The sequence below is a fragment of the Camellia sinensis genome, chromosome 5 (assembly GCF_055761805.1).
Source record: "Camellia sinensis isolate YWXY chromosome 5, ASM5576180v1, whole genome shotgun sequence".
NCBI classification, from domain to species: domain Eukaryota; kingdom Viridiplantae; phylum Streptophyta; class Magnoliopsida; order Ericales; family Theaceae; genus Camellia; species Camellia sinensis.
The window spans coordinates 162,602,515-162,620,363 of NC_138965.1; the positions used below are offsets into that span (position 1 = coordinate 162,602,515).

Below are 17,849 nucleotides of genomic sequence, written 5' to 3' on the forward strand. Positions count from 1 at the left end.
TATCATCCTCTGCTCATGGACATCAGTCCTTTGCTCACTGCACTCAGGTTTCATCACCATCTGCTCAGTCCTCTGCTCATTGCACTCAGGTTTCATCACCATCTGCTCATGGACAGCTGTCTTTGTCTGTTAGACCTGCACCATCACAGATCTGTAACCCTAGTGGAATTAGTTGTGGTGGTTAGCTAGTTTGTTATGAGTTAGTTAATTTGTTTAGAGTTAGTTTCAGATTAGATATTTTGTATGATTTAGATACAGTATATAAACCAATGTAACCAACAGATTTGAAATAATGAAAATAGAATAAGTTTCCAAGAATCTCAATACAAACCATCACTGAATATAACAATACAACAATCTAGGTGTTGAAAAATAAAAATAAGAGTATGGCTTATAGCATATGTATATTAAATCAAATAAATAGAATATTAAATATTTTTAATGGGTACATTATACTTTTCACTCTAGACTTTCACCCAAATATCACTTTAATTTCTCATCTCTTAATTGCAACAATCAAGTTCTCAAATTTCAACTTGTTTTTTAATGTGGCTGTATGTCATCCAACCGTTTGAAATTTGAGTAAAAATTGTCATTTATCATAGAAATTTTTTTCTCTAATACCCCTAAATGTGTGCAGGTAGTTCTCACATGAGCACTTTACATTCAAATTTTTAGCAGAGACGACCACGTTGAAACATGATTTGAAATTTGAAAACTTAATTGTTACAATTAAAATATAATACCAAAATAAAATTCTGATGAAAGTTTAAGAGTGAAGTGTAAATTACCCATTTTAATATATTCAAATCATGGTCACGAGAGCTAATATCTACCTACTCTCGAACCTTTATCAAATTAGAAAAATTCACATTTTCAAAATGGGTCAGATCAAGATGGTTATCTTTAATCATTTTCTTTGATCTAAATAAATATATAGAGCGATGAAAATTACTAAATTACCTCCTCATAGCCAAGATCAGTTGGCTTTTTTCTTTTATTTTTTCATTGCACAAAATAGGAGTTGATACATTACAACGTAAATCAATTTCATAGTAAAATAAAATAAAAAACCTTACTCATATTGATACCAAAGTGACATTTCTATGACCGTGTGAGCAATTGCCTGGGATCATGATTGCGAGCCCATTTCCAGAGGATAATGTACCTTACCTTTTTTGAGTTTTCATTGTCACCAATCTGCACAAAAAAATCCTTAGTACTTTTCTCTGACCCAACCATATGCACCAAAGATGCTTTACTATACTGACCAAATGTCCTCTCACCTATAGGTGCACCAACGTGTATGCTGAGCTGCCACTTGAATTTCCTACTTGGCCAGACCACATAGCGCCATGTGTTACCGGTGACGGGTTTCACACACCCTTTCAAGCACCACTCCACACTTCCCACGCAGCGGACTTGTGCCAAGACAAGTCTAAACACCTTCTCTCCCCTTTATATTACAATGGCTTCTCACCTTCAATCTATACCGCAAAAACCCTAGTTTTTCTCCTCATCTCCTTCTACTCACTTTTTTCTTTCTTGCTATATTTTCCGGGAAAATGTCTCTAGTTTCGAAGGCCATTGTGTCATGGTGCAAGAATCATCCAAATGGGAATAAGGATGGGGAATATGATTATGCATCAGCATCAACACGCATGGAAGGTGATGGTGGCAACGAAGACAATGACGGAGATTATTACTGTGCCCCTGCAGCATCCTGGGAGGCGGTGATGACGACGATGACAGTGGTGGGTATGATTATGCTCTGCTGCCTAAGTAGTTTAGTGTTTGATTTGCTAAAATAATTTTGAGTAGAAGGGGAAATGACTATTCATTAGTTTTCCGTTGTAATGGCATGAGAATAAGATATTCTGGTAAATAATTATTTCATTCTGACATTTATTTTAGTAAACTAAATACTTCACTACTTAGGCAGCCGGAGCACAATCATAGCCACCATACCGTTAACTCTAAATCATGTTGTCTCATGAACCTCAATCTATATATATATATACAAAAATATTAGATATCTCAAAAATTATACTAAAAGTTCTATTAAATATCTCACATGAATGTGAGGCCTACATGAGACCCATATTGGTTTCATTTGGGAAGCCAAGTTTGGGATTTTTCTGTCTATTTTAGTCACAAAAAAAAAAAAATAGATTTTTGAGCCTAAGATAAAACATCACATTCAACTCATAATCATTACATTCTTTCTCTTATAAAAAGCCAAAAAAAGTCAAAAAAGTTAAAGTCCTTCTTAAACGAGATTTTTAGCCCCAGACTAAAATCGCCAAAAAGTCAACCTACTTCCCAAATGAACACATTGTGTGGATCCCACATCATGTGAGACATTTGGTAGAAATTTTGATAGAATTTTTGGGATCTCTAACATTACTCATATACATATATTATAATTTTATTTTAGACAAATTATATCAAACTCCTTTAAATTATCGGTCATTTTCACTTTACCTTCCTAATATTTTAAAGCCAATAACTACCTCCTCAAACTATTTAAATTTGAGCATAAAGTTCTTTTGTTAGTCATTTATTAGATATTTGGATGAAAAATTATCAAGCATTATACATATGATGATTATATTACATTTTCTGACCAAATTACCCTATTTGATATTTTGTAAAAATTTAACATAATCATCATATTGTCAAGTACTATGCATATGATGATTATATTATATTTTTTGACCAAATTACCTAATTTTATATTTTGTAAAAACTTAACATAATCACGTGCATCACACTTGACAACTTTTCATTCAAATATCTAACAAATGACTTGTAAAAGAACTTAATGTTCAAATTCAAATAGCTTGAGGGGGATAATTGTTAGGTTTAAAACATTAGGGGAGTAAAGTATAAATGACCGATAATTGAGGGGGTTTAATATAATTTATCCTTTTATTTATTTTTTTGGAAAAAAAAATTAAAAGTTTGAGCCTTGTAACAAAATAAATCATGAGTTTTTAATTTTATCAATTTAAACTAAAACTTTTGATATGTTTTCACTCCAAACCATTTGTCCATTTTCATTAATGCTGTGTTTGGTTGGGAGATTTGAAAAGAAATCTGGAAAGAAATATGAAAAAGGTAGGTGAAATGTGAATAAAATATACCTATATTCCATATAGTTTCACTCACATTTTCTCTTTCTTTTTCCAAATCCCTTTTTAAATCCCTCAACCAAACACAGCGTAAGTAAAATCAATAAAAAAATAGGTATATATTTTAGTTGTTAAGCTCAATAATAAGTATATTTTGGACATTTTATGTATATTTACATTGAGTTTAATAACTAAAATGCTATTTTTCTGTCAGTTTTACTTAACGAAAATAAGTGAATGGTTTAAATTGAAAATAAATCAAAATGTTAGAATTTAAATTGACAAAATTAAAAATTCAAGGTTTATTTTGTTAAAAGGCTCAAACTTTGGTATAAAATACAAATATATTTTATTTTACCATTAATCATCCTAATTTTGGGTAAAACTTTGTTTTTTTTATTTTAATTTATTCATCTATTTGGGTAAGTTACACAAACCATTCCTAATTTTTAGAAGAACAAAAAATGCAATAAATTTTACAAATTTGACATAATTAATTATACTAATCTTCCTTTTAATAGTAAAAGACTAAAAATTAATGTAAATAGTGTAAAAATACAAATATAAACATAGTAACATACCTTTGAGTGTAAAATAGATAACAACAATCTCAACGACTAATAATTTATTGATGAGAAAGGGGTTATATAAATTAACATTTAAGATATTTTAATATAATTATATCAAACTTGTGAGAATCAGGTCTAGTTTGACAATTAAATATTTTAGCCTAATAGTTAAAAAGTCACTAAAAAAAATAAAAATCAAAAAGTCAAAGATTCTTTTTTCTCTCCACTTTTTCACATCTTTTCATAAAAAATCAAAAAATTATTCCAAACATATTAACTTTTTTTATCTCATATTTTAGTAAAAAAAAATCAAAAAGTTACTAAAATAGCATGTTTCCAAACAAGACCTCAATATATTTTCTCCAAATGGTGTAACTTGAAACTAATGTACTGTTGGTTAAAGAGCAATGATTGAGACCCCCATCCCCCGCAAGACCTTCACAAATCTGAACCACTCATGATGTGGATTTCACACATACATGAGTAGACCTCACATATACATAGAGGGCTAAAATCACTTTGGGTGTGGAGGTCAACCCCAAAAGGGGTCCCAAACATTTTCCGTTGGTTAAATTAGTAGTAGTGTGTGGTATGGGGGGGGGGGTGGGATGGGGGTAGAAATAGTTATTTTAATATGATCTACGGGGGTCTATTAATATCCATCCAAATAGGGCGGATTTATCCAACCCAACACTTATATGGGGCGGAGGTGGATTAAGTTTTGGTCACCCGCAACGGGGTGGGGTGGGGTGGGGTGGGGCGGGTGCCGTCTCCCCTAAATGAAACCCGACCCAATATAATTAATAATATATATAAATATAATTAGGTATAGGAAAGAAATACTAAAAGTATGCGATTTTGTTTAAATATAAATAAATAATAATCTTAAGAGTCGCACTGTTTATATATATGGAAACTAGAGAAATTATTCAGTGTGTTAAGGATTTACATGGTTCTTAATTTTTTTTGCTATTTGAGATATGGTTGGATACCTGTGGGCTTTGGGTATCCGCAGAGGCGGGGATCGAATTGAAAAATTCTACCTGTAGTGAGGTTGGAACGGTGGTGGGGTTTGAAAGCAAAAGTGGGGGCAAGTATAACAAACCCATCCCGTGGCTATCCCTAGATGGGGGTGGGATAGAGGTGGAGGTGCCGACAGTGGTTATGTATTTTTTATTGGTAAGATTTTAGTTTAAAAATTATTATAGAGAAAAATATTTTTCCTCCAAATAAATTTATTCTCTATTAATCACAAAAAACATTTTTGGTCGATTTTTATTTTCTTTTCATACCAAAATTAAAAAAAAAAAAAAAAACAAGTATATATATTCTCACTGAAATAAACAGAACAAAGTGTAATATATATAATGTTTTTTTAAACTTTTTTAATTTGTACCAAAGCCTTAAACTGTAGTTGTGGAAATGTTGTGTATTCTCGAAGGTGGCAACCCCATGCAATTATTGGGCTTGGTACATTATATCCTTTGGGTGAGGTCCAGAACCTACTGATGGATCCAACTTGTCTAGGAGTATTGGAAAATCCTACTTTGTATGAAAATTGACACTTCACAAATTCACTAATTTAAACTTCGCAAAAAAAAAAAAAAAAAAAAAAAACTATCATATTGATAGCATTAAAAAAAAATTAATTGAATTTTTACAATCAATCTTGATAAAATTTTATATTTTGAAATTGTTACATAATAACTTCGCTATTAATACTATCAAATATATCTTCTTCAATGTAATCAAATGGTCATTTATTTATTGATCTCCTATCCGGTTATGTAATCAATTTTTATATTTTTTTATTGGTAGAATCAATTAGTTCAGGCCAAACTTACACTATATAGTAAGACGATATGTGTTATCCCAAACCCGATCTGACAAGACATTAGGCTTAATCTAGTCATCCCAAACCTGATCCTAGAAAAAATCAAATATCAAGTATGTCCACTTATAAAATTATTTTGTCTTTCCTATTTTATTTCAGCTATTACAATTTCAAAATTCTTTATTTAAAATTTATTCAAAAACAAAAAATAATAGTTTAAATTCATTTCACGCTCCACACTTAATCAATTGATTCTAGGTAAATTCTTAACCATAACTCTGACTTCTTAGATTAAACCACTTTATTTTATTTTTTTGTTTATTTTTTATTTTTTTATTTCTCTATCATTTGTGGTGTGATCGAATATGTGCTTTTGCACGTGGGCACTTTTTTGAAAGTCGTCAAATAGCACGAGAAAGTTCACAAACATCTTGTGGTAAGGTCAGCAGATTTTTACCTTTTTTTTTTTTTTAAATAGAAATTGCAGTTCGGTATAAATCTTCATATGTATATATATATATATATCAGTAATAAAGTTTATCAATTTTAATGATAAATTCATTAAATTTTTCTATGAATTTCTAAATATTTTATGAAAATATCACTAATTTATAATTTATAATTTTTTCTTTTTCTTGTTCTTCTTCTTTTGCACGTGAGGCGGGCCTCAGTATGCTTTTTAGGTCATTTTCAAGGTAAATTTTTGGGTCATTATTTTAAGATCACATTAGTTAATAATAAATAAATAAAAGTTAGAAATATATTTTGACACAATTTTTTAAAATTAAAAAAAAAATTATAAGTTATTCCATAAATTACATTCAGCCCGACAAAGCTTGAGTTCATTGCATACAAAGCCTAAACACTACAAAAAGTTTTTCTGTTTTTTATTTGATTTGTTGATGGCTATTTTTTAATCATTAAGTTTGTTAGTGAAACTTACAAATTAAAAGTTAATATTTATAAAATAGATGTTAAAATTATTTATTTCTTTACTTTGCAATAATTATATTTTTAGAGTGCAATGTGGAAAGGCTCAGCTCAGTCCAAGCCTAATTCAATTTTTTTTTAAAAAAAAATTGGGTAACATATTTTTAAATTCAGTATGTGTTTAGACAAAAAAAAATCAAAAATGTAAATTAAATTTGGGCCGATCTTGGTCAGAGACACCAAACTACCCAAACAACTCGGAACCTGAATTGTATATATAAATATATAAAATATATGTATAAATTATCATCCGTTAAATGATGTTAAAATAATTTAGATTGTTAGATCATATTCAATATATTTTCTATATACGATAAACACAACACAATATTTTATCCTTTCTCTTTCTCACTCAAAAATTGCATAGACCACCACAACGGTATGTTAGTTCTTCAATGCTTATTTCACTTCTCCAAATTTCTCACATTATATAAATTATTTATTTTGATACCATTAATAATTTTTCAAAAGAAATGGTTGATGGAATCTAATTTTAACAAATCAACCAACCTAGAAGCGCAACCAAAAAAATATATATATAACTCAGGGTAATTTGGATCTAACTTAGGTTGAGCATGAATAAACAATCTCAAGTTGTAAGTTAAAGTAACCCACAACACAATTTAAATTGAACTTGAATAACCTTTTAATCCACCCAAATCCACTTGAGTTACACAGTTTTTTTCAACATCACAACTATAAACAAGAACTACACTCAATATTTTGATGCAACTTAAAAACAAAAAATAAAAAAAAAATAATTTTATAAATTGTACCAAACAGATTGTCTTGTAACTAGAGATTCATGAAATTGTAAATGTTATTGCCTTGGAAACCCCACCCCCTTTGCTCATTTTTGGACCAAACCATCCCAGGCCCAACTTGCCCCACGACAGCTTCTCTCTCATATGTACGTGAATATATTATTGAGAAAAAGTTATGAATCTCAAATAAATTATCAAATTTCACTATAATATTTTTTTAGTTTAGTGATATTTGAAAGTATCACAAAATTATTGGTTTAATGACATGTTTTATTCTTGTGACATTTTAAACAAGTGCCATTTGTATCCGTGCCACGGTAGATATTAGTGTTACAGTAGATACTTGCAAGTGCCACTACACCATCATGGCAAAAAACTTTCAATGACATTTTGATGTCATGGTAGTTATTATTTGTGGCACTATCAAGCGCCATTAAAAAAAGAGTTAGTGACACTTATAAGTGTCATTACACCATCAAGACTAAAACCTTTCAGTGACACTTTAATGTCCTGGTAGGCACTATTCGTGACGCTATTAAGTGACATTCGTGACGATAATTCGTTGTAGAACAATTTGATCCGCTCTTGTGGAGACTCGAATCGCCAATCTCCCGCACCACAAACCTTATACATCACACTCTTCCCACTACACCTCTACAGCACCACATGATTATGTATGCAACATATATTATTTATATAGTACATACATTCATATTAATATAAAAGTATATGTATAAACATAATTATTTTATTGAACATAATTTATGTAAAATAAACCATTTACTAGCAAAATAAAAAAAGACTACTTTTGGCGATTAATTATTTTTTAGTTGCTAAAAAACTTAACTTTTGCCGACCAAAATCGGATTTGGTCACCGAAGATGCACTTTCAGCTACCAAAATTTTGGTCACAAAAAAATTTAGTTTCTGCCTTAAGATTTTAGTTCTCCCGCACTAAAAATGACCACTTTTGGCGACTAAACTTATTTTTTAGTCACCAATTGTAGACTTTTGGCTACTAAAATTTTTTTAGCCACCAAAAAGCTTTACTTTTGGCTACTAAAATTTTTTTAGTCTGTAAAACCCATATAATCAGCGACCAAACTTATTTTTAGTCGCCAATTGTAAACTTTTGTCTACTAAATTTTTTTAGTAGCCAAAAAATTTTACTTTGGGCTACTAAAAATTTTTTAGTCACTAAAACCCATATAATCAGCGACCAAATTTAGTTTTAGTCGTCAATTGTAGACTTTTGGCTACTAATGCTATTTTGGTCGCTGAAAGTTATACTTTCAGCAACCAAATTTTTTTTGGTCAGGAAATTTAGTCGCCGAATGTGCTTTTTCCTGTAGTGTATATTGAGTTTAATTTATTTATTTTTAATCATTTACTCCATTTTAAAATTTTAGAAAATATATTGGCATTTCTTGTTTTTTCAAAAATGTCATTATAAGCTTGGAAAGTTTTTGGCTTAGTGGCATTTCTCAAAATGCTATAAAATATTTGTTTATAACACTTTTCACCTAAGTTCCATAAAAAGTAATTTGCACCTACCTAGTATCTTGACATTTTAAAAAAAATCCCATTGCTGCTAAAGTTTAGTTGCATCTGTTGGTAAATGTCACGAACATAATTTTTTGTGTCATTATTTTATAAAATACCATGAAATTGATGTGACATTTCTTTATTAAAATGCCACTAAAGCCTTATATGTTTGTGGTTCTGTGGCATTTTTCTAAAACATTTAATGCCAATTTTTATTTTTGTGGCATTTTCTAAAAACATGTCACTGGTATAGTGTCACTAAAATATAAATTTGTTGTAGTGACATTTTTGTTATAGTGAAGTGACACTTTTTTAAATTGAAATGTCACTAGAGCCTTGTATGTTTGTGGTTCTATGACATTTTTCTAAAAAATGCCACCAAATATTCTTTTTGTGACATTTTTTAAGAATATGCCACTAGTATGGTGTCACTAAAATGTGTTTTTGTTGCAGTATTTTTTATTAAATTTCTTACATGAGTGTAGGATCCACACAAATCACATGTGTGTGGGTTTCACACCTATGTACGAGATTTGATAAAAAAATTAGTAATTTATTTGGAGTCCCTAGTATAACTCTATATATAACCTATTTTGAGAAGATGGTTAAACGTTGATTTTTTGATTTTATTTGTTTTTCTTTTTAAAATGTGTAAAAAATATGAGAGATGATACAACTTAAAATGAATTAAAAGTTGACTTTGGATTTTTTTAACTCTTTCCAAAAGAGTCCATAATTAATGCTGAGTGCTTTCTATTAATTGATCTTAATTTGTAACTTTTTACTTTTAATTTGTGTATTTAATTAGAGGCATTTATTATTTGACTATTTAACTTTTGAATTTATATATAATATTTATAATTAATACTTTACACTTCTATCCATAAAATTAAGAAAATTACTTCATAGCTCCAAATTTTGAAGGCTCGAGTGGCCCGAAGGCCAAAACGACGTTATTTTGGTCATTTTTTTCCCATTTTTTCTCTTTGAAACAAAGAGGCGAGAAAAGAAAGAGAGGGGGAACAGAGAGAAGAAGAAAGGAAGAGAGGGAGCACAGAGAGAGATATACATAAACACAGATCTATGTGTGTATACACATAGAGAAGGGTCACGATAGGCGACGGTGATGGCGGTGCCAGTGGATGGGAGTTCCGACTTTTTTTTCTCTCTCTATCTGTTCCCCCTTCTTCTTCTCTTTCTCTCTATTTCCCCTCTTTCTTCTCTCTTTCTTCTCTCTTCCTCAATCTTTTCTCCTTCTCTTTTCTTTCTCATCTTCTTTTCTTTTTCTTTTTTCTGTTTCAGAGAGAAAATAGATAGAAAAGTCGGAAAAGAAGAAGAAAAGAAAAAAGAAAAAAGAAAAAAAAAGGTGCCAAAACGACGTCATTTGGCACATCGAGCCATTCGGGCCACAAGTTATTTGAGCTACCTAGCGGGATTGTAAAATTAATTATTAAGAACAACTTTTATGACGCATTTAATGAAATTAGACTCATTGACTACTCCTAACAAGTGCCTTAGCATGACCCTCTATATATATATATATATATATGAGTAATGTTATGAATCTCAAATATTTTATCAAATGTCTGATATTGGGTGTAGGACTCATATGAGACCCACATGATATGGGTCTCACACCCATATGAGACATTTGATAAAATATTTAGAATTCTTAACATTTTTCTATATATATTAGATATTTATACAATTGCTTGGTAAGACAAAATGCATGTAAGGAGATTTTTAAATGAATTAACTATTCAAATTTTTGCCATATCATTAGAAAGATTGTAAGAAAAAAAAATTATGTGAATAAATCATTTTTCATATATTAGTGCCACTTAAATAGGCTATGTGATTTACTCTTACATAACATAATTGCCATTTAATTATTAGTGATTATATATATGTATTCTTAATTAATAAAGTCAACGTCAAAACGTCAACAGTGGTGTTGACATATTAATCTGGGACAGATAATAGATATTTATATTTATAAAATACTTTAAAAAGTGTCAATAATTTGAATCTAAAATATAATTTATATATAAATATAATGAGAGTAATATTCAAAATGAAGGCGATGTAAAAAAAATTATTATAAGGGTGCGTTTGTTTTGAAGGATTAGGGTGTGGGATTGGACTATTAGTCCCACCGGACTAATAATCCATTGTTTGTTTCAATTTTTTTGTTCCGGACTAATAGTCCCCATATTTGTGGGACTATCCAATCCCATGGGGGGTGTGAGATTATTTCCATGGGATTGGTATCTCATGGGATTAAGCTCTAAAATGCCCATTTTACCCCCATACTATTACTTAGCAAACAATTAGAAAATGATAAAATAGTCTTTTGAACATTTATAAATTATTTTTTTAGTATTGTTAATTTAAAATTATATATTAAATAAAAAATTTAAATTATAAATTAAATTTAATTAAAAATAATAAATTAAAAATTATGGCCTTATAAATTAATTTTTTTTAGTGTTGTTAAAAAAATAAATTTACATATTAAATAAAATTATTTTTTTAGTGTTGTTAATTTAAAATTATATATTAAATAAAAATATAAATTATAAATTAAATTTATTTAAAAATAATAAATTATAAATTATGGCCTTTTAAATTAAATTTTTTTAGTGTTGTTGAAAATTTAATTTATATATTAAATAAAATTATTTTTTATTGTCGTTAATTTAAAATTATATATTAAATAAAAAATATAAATTATAAATTATAAAATAAATTTAATTGAAAATAATAAATTAAAAATTATGTCCTTATAAATTAAATTTTTTTAGGTTTGTTAATTATAAATTATAGATTACAAATTTAAAATTATATATTAAATAAAAATTATAAATTATAATAGTAAAATAGTCTTTTGAACATTTATCCTTATCCAGTCCGTCTAACCAAATATTGGATTTACTAAAAATAGTCCAATTCAGACATGTAATCCCATGACTAAACAAACATAGGATACAAATCCAATCCAACCAAATTGTCTCCAAACATCTAATCCCATGACTAAACAAACATAAGATATAAATCCAATCTAACCAAATAGTCCGGGGACAATGTATCCCAGGACTAGCAGTCCGATGGATTACAAACCCCCCTTATCCAGTCCGTCCAAACAAACACACCCTAAACACTTTCAAAAAAAAGTGTACAGCATATATAACCCACCCTTTTAACTATTGAATAACAAAAATAAATCAAAACCATTAATCACAGTCATATGAAATTATAATTAATATTAATTTGAGTTATAATCAAATTACTTTACCCGTAACAAAATCCACTACTGAAGTACCTAACTCTCCTCACGTTAGGACATAATTGAACAGCAGAACAAATGAAATCAATTTTAATTTGAGAAATTACTAGTCTCAGTTATCACAAAAACCTATAATTAAATACCATAACAATAATACAAACAAAAATAAATAAATAAATAAAATGATTAACATTAATCTAACATATAATAATAATAATAATAATAATAATAATAATAATAATAATATAAGTATATAAATATGAATATGTATATGAAAAGTGGAATAACGTGAAGTGTCAGCAAGAAGAACGGAATGGACACAACACAATAGATGGGTTGTCTGCCCCAAAGAAAACATGTTCTTCTTAGGGAATGCTGGTCCCCAACTCCCCCTCCCCCGCCACTTACCTACCCCTTTATTTTAATTATTTATTTCATAAATTAATGCTCTATATATAATAATAATAATAAATAAATAAATAAAAATTGAGTTTTGATTCCCACCCCTGCCCTGATGTCTTCATCCTATATTGGTCTTATTTTTAACAGCTTGGTTTTGGGTGCTCCATGGATTGTAACACTTCTCACAATTCATGCATTGTCTGCAATACTTCAAAATGATTTTGTTTTGAAATCAAAATAAATAAATAAAAGAGAACTTGCCTTTTTCTCTTCACCTTCTCACCAAAGCATGGTCAATTTGGAGTATTATGGATCTGTTTGATTCGCAAGATTTATAGTGAAGGGATTAACTGTTGGAAATGGTGGAAAAAATTCTGGGTAAAATCAGAATTTTTCCTCAAGTTTGGTCTATTTTTTAGGTGGGCCCCGAGTGTCGATTTACTCGGGTCAAAGTAGTAACGCGTTCTATGCCGCGTTGTGATTCACGTGGTATATTTGGTTGCTCAAAACCATTACCGAGTGAATGGGAAATTGAAGCCAAAGTGTGCTCCATGGAAATAGAGTTTTGGTGGAAATTCCTTAAGGTTGTAAATTGGCTTGTCCCACATTGATTTGGTGGGAAGTTTTGAAAGGGTTTATAAGGCTTAGGGTGAGATACTTGGGGTGTGCCCCAAGGGGTACCCAAGTGTTTTAGAGGGAGAGGTTATGGGCAAAATAGGCTAGACCCATTGGATCCAAAAATCACCACGCGCGCCGTCGTCCGGTCGGGCAAGCTGGGCTTGGCTTGGGTGCGTGGTGTGTGGTTGGGCTTCTAATCTTTTTGGGCCAAAAACATTTGAATTTAATTTTATTTTTTATTAAAATAAAATTCATAATTCAAATTAAATTGGTTTGGATTTTTTGTTCATCTAAACAGGGCCCTTCCCGTTTTCAAACAGAATTAAACGGATTTGGATTTATTGCTCATCCAAACAGAGCCCTTCCCGTTTTCAAACAGAATTAAACTGATTTGGATTTATTGCTCATCCAAACAGAGCCCTTCCCGTTTTGCTATCTGTTTGAATTCAAAACCAATAGGTATCATACCTGTTCAATTCAAAACCAAGAGCCACATACCTGTTCAATTCAAAACCAAGAGTCACCTTCACATCTATAAATAGGACCACCCTCATTTGATGTTTTCCATTCAGAAATTTCGTATTTCACTTCTGCTAATTATATTCTTCATCTTGCTGCATTTTATTTCCGAAAGAAAGAGTGTAAACACTTAGTGTGTTCGTAAGGCAAACAATTTGTAGTGCTGCTATTGTTTGTGGTAAGATCATTTCATCCTGGGAGATAGACGTCCAAATTCTGAAAGCACCGTGGAGAGGACGAATCTGTCTTAAGGACACAGTGTTAAACACTGGACTTGATCAGAAAAGTTACTCAAATAAATTAACCAAGTAAGTTGTTTAATTTTATTCTGTTTTTTTTATTTGTTTATTTAATCAGATTTTATTTTTGTTTTTGTAACAAAATAAAATCTGTGGTTTTATTTATTTATTATTATTTCGAGTTTGATTTTTGTAATCAAACAAATTCTCTCCTTTTATCTATTTCTTTATTCTTGTTGTTGTTTTGTACACAACAGAATTTAATCTATTTAAATACAGTGAAGATTGTCCAACATTAACAATATATGAGATTAATATATAAATAGTTATTCAACTGAATTAGTGAGATACATAATTTTCTCTTATCCACGTTTGTTTTGTAATAGATATAAAAATATATAATCTCAATTATATGTATATTTTACTTTATTAGTTGAAGGATTACAAAGTTCATCAATTTTGTAAGATAGAATGACCATTGAAATCTAATCCGAATAATAAAATTTGCAACTCGTTTGGGAACAGGCTAATTTAGTAACTTTTTAACTATTTGGCTAAAATATGAGCTAAAAAAAACTAGTATGTTTGGGATGACTTTTTAGCTTTTTACGAAAAGATGTGGAAAAAGTAGAGAGAAAAGAGAATTTTTGACCTTTTGGTATGAGTTGTTAGCTTTTTGGCTAATTTAGTAACTTTTTGACTTTTTAGCTAAAAGAGAGGGTTCCCAAACGAGGCCTATGAATTAATAATCTCATTCCTATGTTATAATTCATACAATCAAACAAGTCATATAGGTAATACACTACAAAAGATCTAGATTCATTAAATTTGTGTGCCCTATTAGGCTTTGTGATGGTCATAAATTTCATATCATCTAAATTATTAGGAAAATGATAAGTTTACAGAATTTTTGTAGAAAATTTATAATAAGAATGACGTTGTAGTGATATTTATAAAATTATAAGGACAATTATGAGCAAAAATGACTGGTAGCTCGAAAAGATTGTCGTTTTGGGCTGTCTTTTTCTTCTTCTTTTTTTTTTTTTTTCTTTTTCTTCTTTATTTCTTTCCTTTTCATTCTTTCCCCTCCATTCTTTCGAACACAGAGACGGAGAGGGAAGAGAAGAGTTTGTTTGGAAATTTGTTTGATCAACACAAATGTTTGATTGCGATTAGATCAAACACAAAAAATCAACACAAATTTGTTGCTAACCCAGATCATCTCTATTTTTTTTTTCTTCCCTCGTGGATCTAGGGTCTCTAAGAAGAAAGCATGGCAGAGTTGAAAAAAGATGGAGTAGAAAAAAAAAAGAAAAAAGAAGATGGGTGTTTCAGGAGGAGGGATCGGAGAGAGAGAACGGGAGTTGAAAAAAAGCCTCTTTTTTTTCTTCTCTCTGAGAAGATGAAGGAGTTGAAAAAAAAAAGAAAAATGATCCATTCCCTCACTCTCTTCTCTCTTCTCTTTTTTGAAAAAGAAGATGGGTCTGCAGAAATTGACGAAGATGATGAAGATGGGTCTGCAGAAATTGATGAAGATGATGAAGATGATGAAGATGATCCGGATCTGCAGAGGAAAAAGTCTGATCCGAGTCTGCAGATTTTGATAACAGCTTCAAATCTGACAAAACGATTTTTTCTTCAAAATCTGAGTCTTCAAAAAGAAAAAATCTTCAAGCTTCAGATTTTGATAAAAAAAAAATCTGATTTTGATAAAAAAAAATCTGAGTCTTCAAAAAGAAATTTTTTTCTTCAAGCTTCAGATCTTTAAAAAAAAAAATTTTAAACTGCACTCCGATCGGTGCTCAGCGGCAACGTATCAGTTTAACTCGAGCGGCGGCACTCCGATCGGTGCTCAGCGGCGGCACTGTCGCTAGGTTAGAAAGGAGTCTTCACTTTGTTTTTTTTTTTTTTTTTTAATTGAAATGGGAGTTGAGTTGAGCACACGCACACACCAGATAGAAACTCAAAATCGGGCCACTCGAGCCGCAACGTATTCGAGCTACGTAGCGGAGCCGCAATTATGAGTGTTTTTATTATAAACGATTGGCAATTCTATTTAAAAATGTTTGGGTAAATTATAAATACACCTCTTGAGATTTGCTTAAAGTATAAATTGCCTTCTGTAGTTTGAAAAATTACAAATACCACTTTATTAAAAAAAATTATTTAACAGAATTAACTGAAAAAAGAAATTCATAATTGTCCTCCAAGACAATAATAAAATTACTTAAATTATTAATTGGAACATATTTATAACATTATTAAAAACTGTTAATTGATTTGATGATTTATTAATAAAATGAGCGATTTGTTATGAAATTAGAAAGTTCAGGGGATGAAATGTAATTTTTAAAATCATAAGTGGCGATTTGTATGTTAATTAATCAAATCTGAGGAATGTATTTATAATTTATCTAAAATGTTATATATAAATTTTATTTATATATTAATTAAAATCTTAGGACCACATCACATTCACATCTTACCCAATTCCGGAACCGTTTTTTAATTTATGCTAAAGTAGTTCATCAATCAGTATTCTATATGGGAAATTATTCTATATGTTAGTAGTTTCCGTCCTAAACACCTTGTCATGCATGCAATCTTTTTTAATTATCAAACTCCAATGCTCTCTCTCTCTCTCTCTCTCTCTCGCTCTCTCTCTCTCTCTCTCTCACAGTTATTGTCAATATTTTATGCTTGTACAATGATTTTCTAAATCATGGGATAATCATGAAGTGTTGGTACAACACCAAGTTCACAAAATATATATATATATAATAAAAAAATTTCTTATTAACGAGTGGTAAAGGCATTAATTAGTATAGTAACATATTGTGTGATAATAGATATTTTTATGCAGAATGTATAATCGTTTAAATTTTTTTATAAATATATTAAATCACTCGTTAATAAAATTTAGATTAAAAAATGGTAACGAAGTACACAGGACCTTAAAAAAGTAGAGTTTAAAGAGGACAAAATGTACACACCTAACAATTTTGTGATTTTACTCCACAAAGAATTGAGTTTTAAGCTTTAGATTATTCTACCCTTTTATTGTTCCAAATTTCTATTTTAATTTTTAGTGTTAAATTTGCAGGTTTTGCAATCTACCAACTACTTGGAGGAAACCTTATAGCATGCAAGAGATGAAGTTGCCTTGAATATTGTTTATTCTTTTTTTTTTTTTTTTTTTTTCAGTTGTCATTCTCAATAATGCTTTACTCAAAATATATTTTAAAAAGGGGGAAAAAAAAAAACTTATCTTTGAAAGCAACAATGATTTCAAACATTAGAATAGGAAAATGACCTAATAACTAGAATTGGCTCCTTGGACTATTAAATGGTTGTCAACCAAGGCTCCCTCTCTAAATTATATAATATACATAATGTTACATATATAAATGTATAAAAATAATAAATAATAAATATTATCTCTATATACATTTTGCTTATTCTTACCCTTCCAATTGTATTAAAAATAATATGATGTGATTGACCTGCGAAAGGTACTCGATCAATTGTTACTTCATTTGATGTTGAATGAAAATATAATTTTTTAATCATATAGATGTACACATATGTGTGAACTTTCAAGTGTAGTAAGAGGGACAGTTGTTGAAATCATTCATAAGTGACACATGTCTCAAATATTCGATATTTTGGATAATCAATGGTTGCACGAAAATATTGAGTAGATTACACATGTCCTCTAATATTTATTACATGTTTCCTTTAACTTATCAAAATTATACCAATCTCTCTTAAATTTTAATTTCACGCAACAAATTGACTCACGCCATTAAAGACCAACTACTTACCATGCTTGATGATGTTATTCTAGACATTTCATTAAATATCAAATCTATCCTTTCTTTGGAACAACCTAATCAAATTATTTTACTTATTTAATTTTTTAATTTAATTCGACCAACCATTTAAAGGT

General features: G+C 29.6%; 1 long non-coding RNA gene across 1 annotated transcript; it reads left to right on the forward strand.

The window, feature by feature from the left end:
• The first annotated feature begins 1,421 nt into the window (after window positions 1-1,421).
• Window positions 1,422-17,180, forward strand: LOC145790955 (uncharacterized). Its single transcript, XR_014330420.1, has 2 exons — window positions 1,422-1,754; window positions 17,004-17,180. It is a non-coding gene; the product is annotated as an uncharacterized LOC145790955 (long non-coding RNA).
• The last annotated feature ends 669 nt before the right edge of the window (window positions 17,181-17,849 follow it).